Raw genomic sequence first — 5,577 nt, forward strand, 5'->3', positions numbered from 1 at the left:
GTCACCAATCTGAATCAGAGGATCAGCAGGCTCCCCGTTTTCCTCCACAGAGCTTTGAGTCCACTGTCATTTCGAATCCAGCAACTCCGGCGAGACGTTTCCACAACCTTATGTACATCCCACTTAAGGCCGGTATATTGCCACGAGTAATGAGCCAGTATATGAGACTTTTTTTTTTTTTTGTTTGTTTGGCTCACTGCCTTTCAGATTTACAGTACACACTTCATCTTGATGTGCTCTCGCATTTCGTCTCACTTGACATTGGCAACAGTCTTGTAGTGCTTGACAAGCAATTCAAGCAGTTTGTATTTCCAGTAGAGTTCATCGCCAGCTTGTCGAAGCTCACGTGCGCAGAGTTCAACAGCAGCAGAAACTAATGGGATATCTGAGGGGAGAAAAAAAACAGCATTTACATTATATTAGTTAAGCATTCGCAATCTATTAGTAAAATATAAAGCTCAATTCAGTCTGTTTATGTACTCACCTTTGCTGGCCATTTTTTTTCAGTGATAACAGTCCAAAGAACAGAGAGCTTCACGGGTTCAGTTTTTCTGCCGTCTCGCTTCTCACAAAACTGTGTCGCAGCTTGACATGAACAAACAGGTATGAACTATTCATAGGCTGCAGAAGCTTTAAGTAATCACACAGAAAAAAAAAAAAAACCCCTGTTAGTCACGAGCCAGCTTTCCTCCTCTTCCTCCTCCTACTACGTTGTTTACGAACTTCTCTAATCAGTAGTGCTACATAAAACATACTATGATTACTCTTTATTAAAGATATGCATCCTATCCTGGATTGTTTGTGTCAGACAGTCAGGTTTGACAGTACAAGAAGTATTGTCTTCTTGTACTGTCTTCTTGTACTGTACAATAAACACACAAGTGTGCTAAAAACACAGTTGTATGAGGCGGTTTCAAAGAGAAAGTAAAACAGCTTCTTCTACTGTGTCACATGAAGCAAGATGTCATTACACAAGTGTGTCCCCTTATTTTAAAGTTCTCACACTTATATAATCCAACCATAAAGATATTTTTTCTGAGAGTACAGTCTGAGTGTACAGCAACAGTTCACAGCACATTTTGTGTCCTAACCGGCTGATAATAATGATAAGATATTTCAGATTTCAGACTGTTCTGAACAGACCTCAGTGTGTGTGTTATATAAACACAAACACAATTTTTTTTTTTATGTCAGAGCATCACATTAATAGACCTCCTGTAAGCTTCAGTGACTGAATCCTTTCAAAATCAAGCCGGCTTTTCATTCAGCCAACATCGCTCTAAACAAATTACACACACTGAGTTCCTGACCTCACTGCACCTGACGCTGATGAAAACGTTTGTGACGTGAAAGCAGCACTTCCTGAAAAACGTTATTCTGTGGCCTATGAACTTTTTGGGGCATGCGTCTTCATGCAGACATAAGGAAATGCCTCGGAAACTACACTGCTGTCTATAATCATGTGATCGCTGCTGGCAGAATTGCGCTGTTATTTCATCATCCGAGCAAAGACGATTTATTTTTCAGAACTGTTTCAAAAAGAATGTAAACTTCATGTAGACTTAAGTACAAGTTAAATCTTTGAGAGTTAAAATGAAATTCAGATTATTAAAAGTGCCAGAACATAAATGTGTAATCTTCGTGACATCATGCGTTTGTTAATACTCGTACCACATAACTGGCCGGTCTAGTTCTAACACACATTCACTGGCCTCTTTATGTAGTACATACCTGTTCAGCTGCGTAACTGTCTTATCAACCAATCACATGACTGCTCTGAGCTTCTAGGATTTCCTGCACCGCCAACTCTAATCTTTACAGAGAATGGCCAAACAAGGCTTGGTCTGCGTCTCAGTGTCTGCTGTGACATTTGTTTGGGAGGGTCAGAATTTAGCATAAACAGCATGAACACATGGATCCATCCTGCCTCGTACTGTATCAATGCTTCAGGTTATTTTTGGTGGTGTAATGGTGTGATGGATATTATCTTGGCACACTTTGGGCCTTATAGTCCCAATTGAGCATTGTTAACCCCGCAGCCTATCTGAGCACTGTTGCCAACCATTTCCACCCCTTTATGACCGCAGATTACCATCTTCTGATGGCTGCTTCCAGCACGATAACACACCATGTCACAAAGCTCAGATCATCTCAAACTGGTTTCTTTAACATGACAATGACTTCACTGTACTCAAACATAGTGATGTGGTGGAACAAGAGATTCACATCATGGATGTGCAACTGGAAAAATCCCCAGCAACTGTGCGATGCAATCATGGCAATATGGACCAAAGTCTCTGAGGAACATTTCCAGCACCCTGTTGAGTCTGTGTTGCGATGAATTGAAGCCATCCTGAACACAAAAGGTGTACCGATTAAACTGTCTGCTGAGTATAGGTCAGTACTTTAGCCTTGTGGTTCCCAAACACAGGATCAGGCCCCATAATTAATCAGAGGGATGCAGAAGAGCCATGAACATGTTTATTTTTTAAAATGACCTTTCTGTATATTTTGAACACAACAAACCAAGTTTAGGTTGCATATGCAGTACTTATATATTAATCAAACCATTCTGAGACATTTAGAGGAGAAATTTCTTCATATTTTATTTTCTATTAACATTAAAATATACCAAATGGCCCCAAGTATGACTGTTTGGTGCTTAAACAACAGCATACAATTTATAATAAATCACCATAAATGTAATATGTGGAACTGTTAAGTAAGCTGCTAAAGCTGTCGTGTAACTGCCCAAAAACTTAAAAAATGTCCCAAAGTCAGTACTGTAGTTAATGTACTTAAAGAGGGCAAATCTGTGTTCCACTGCTGTGGATTTCCCACACACTGCTGTTTATCTGCAGAGCTCACGTGGTTGCAGCAGGTGTGGCTCTGCTGTGATAACAGCACTGTAAAGTGGACCAACCCCTTGGATTGTTTAATACTGGCCAGCCCTGATGGTGTGAGACAGCCTATGTTTTTAAAGTAAATGAACATGCTTATGGTGGTTTCTGTAGTGTTTAGTCTTGTGACATTTTGTATGACAACAAAGTTTTTGTGTGCAATATTGCTGAAAATAAATCCCCCGTGAGCCTTTCACTTCCACTTCTTGGGTGGGAGTGGCAACGCTTTGATGGAAATCATCAATTGGAAAGCATATAGTTGGCCTTGACATAAGTTTGCACTCCGTGCTTGGATTGTTGTGACGAGAGTGAGTAGATTGTGTGAACACCCCCCCCCCCCCCCCCCCCCAATATTGTGTAAATACTGGTTGGACCAAGATTGAGTAAATATAAATGAAAAGGACACAGATTTGATGTTGATAATCAAGCTGTTCATGTCACCTGGGTTGAAGTAAGAATTAAGATCATTTAATGTAAACGTGCTTAAGAAATGTTATTTACCTAAAGGTTTGCATATATTTATATGTTGTAAGTAAATATTAAACAATCTGACTGCCTATTGTACATTATATACCAGTAATAATAATATTACTGAAGCATTCACATGCAGCTGGTTGACGTGGAAATTGTTATGAACGTTCAGGACCTTAACCACAGCAGCCCATGCTGGTTTCTTATGTGTAGCGGGGCACAAAATCATGAATCCGTGTGACACTGCTTGAGTGCTTTTTCATAAGAGCCCCAACTGGAAATTCATCTACTGATAAATTAGATATAAAAATACAAATCAATTTATATAGTCATAATAAAAACTTAAGTAAAGACGCATCTCTTTTGTCTGTCATTCCTAATTCAGGGTTAATTCCTGTTCTATATAAAACTAGATGTGCATCAGCTCAATGCCACAAGACAGAAAGACTCTCAGTCTTCTTTTACTGAAAAAATTAAGCATACAAAGTATCCAAATTCTACACAAATGAAAAAAAATCAACTAGTCTTCCGCAAAACACACATGCACGCACGCGCGCACACACAGAGGAATCGATTTGGGCATGGAGGCATGAAGGAACACCTCTTCATGTCCTTGTTGGCTTTGCTGAGTTAAAGCATCCTCCTTGTGGAAGTAAGCGACTCACAGATAATGAGAAATTCTGGAAAGACATTTTTTTTTTTTTTTTTTTTTGCATTTTTGGCCACAAGCGGCTTTTTGCTAGCAGTGGAGAGAGACAGGAAATGGGGGGAAAGATATAGGGGAAGACACGCGGGCAAATTGGTCGCCAATTTGTCCGCGTCGCCGAACCCGCGCCGCCCGCACCGCAACGCGGCATATGTATGTGGTTCGCCGGCTTCACCACTAGCCACCCAAGTGCCCGAAAGACATCTTTTGTCATTCATGAGAAACAGGAAACTTTTGGTTAAATAAAGCTGACCCCTCCCCCTGACACCTGTCTGAGATCATCCCGGCTGTACGTTGCTGCCTGTGCGTCAGTGAAAGTGAAATGTTTCCCTCTGCTGTTGTGGAGCTGAATCTCACTGATTAATTGAATTGTGATCAGAGAGAGAATATTAATTAGTAACTGAATTTCTCAGTTTTCGACTGCACAAAACAAAGCAAAGGCGTCACCTTTGATGGGCATTTTACCCTTTAGTCTTTTGTGCTCCATGAACCATGCTATATATTCCACATGGTCATATAAGATAAGAACTTTAGTAATTCAGTGGAAATTATTGTGCCTTTTACATGCTCAATGCAAAATAAAAAAATAGAAAGGGTGCAGAAACAGAAACACTGTGTGCAGAGTCACAAACAGAAAGACCAACCAAAAAACCCCAAAACGAAAAAATAACAGAATAAAGCTCAGCTGTGAAAAAACAAGACACAGATAATAACAACATAAAATATGAACATAAATATGTACATCAGTTTGCATTTGATACTGTAATAATAATAATCCTCCCATGTGGAACAGAACAGGTGGAACCATGTAAGAGTGTGGTCCTATAACATGATGTGTAGATTTATAAATGTTTCAGATGTCAGAGAGGGGGAGTTATACAAAGAAAAAAGAAAATACAAGCAATACAAACAATACAATACAATAAATACATAAGGAAACTACATGCAATTTTCATAAAGGTATAAGTAAATTAAAACTAAATTAATTGTTCATATTGATGGCAAAAAACACAGGTGGTCCAAGATTGGATTAGAAGGTGCTTGTTGTACAAAATGTTGACAGATGTGACCAATTCTTTAGTTGTTTTTTTAAAATTGACTTTAAGTGGCAGATGTTCTGATTGTCTGACACATCTCCTTTATCAAGGAGATGTGTCCTTGTTAAAGGTTGTATAATGAAACTATGGATTTCAGTGCTGTTTATTTGCTTACGACCAAGTTGTAAGACAATAAGTTATGTGTGATAAAACACATGCATGCATAAACAATTTAGAAGCCTGTAGTGATAACTGTGGTCTTCTATAAGCCTAAAAAATTAACAAACGAAATTTAACACAATTACAATACCTGACCAGTGTCAAAAATGTGCCAAAAATCATTACCGGATGGAAACACTGTAAATACTCCAGTCAGTCACCAGATGGCGGTAAAATCAAGCTCAATCAAGAGCGCTCCAGTTGTCATATTACTGCGCATGCGTCACTTTGACTGGCTTTGTGC

The sequence above is a fragment of the Archocentrus centrarchus genome, chromosome 12 (genome assembly GCF_007364275.1).
Source record: "Archocentrus centrarchus isolate MPI-CPG fArcCen1 chromosome 12, fArcCen1, whole genome shotgun sequence".
Taxonomy (NCBI): domain Eukaryota; kingdom Metazoa; phylum Chordata; class Actinopteri; order Cichliformes; family Cichlidae; genus Archocentrus; species Archocentrus centrarchus.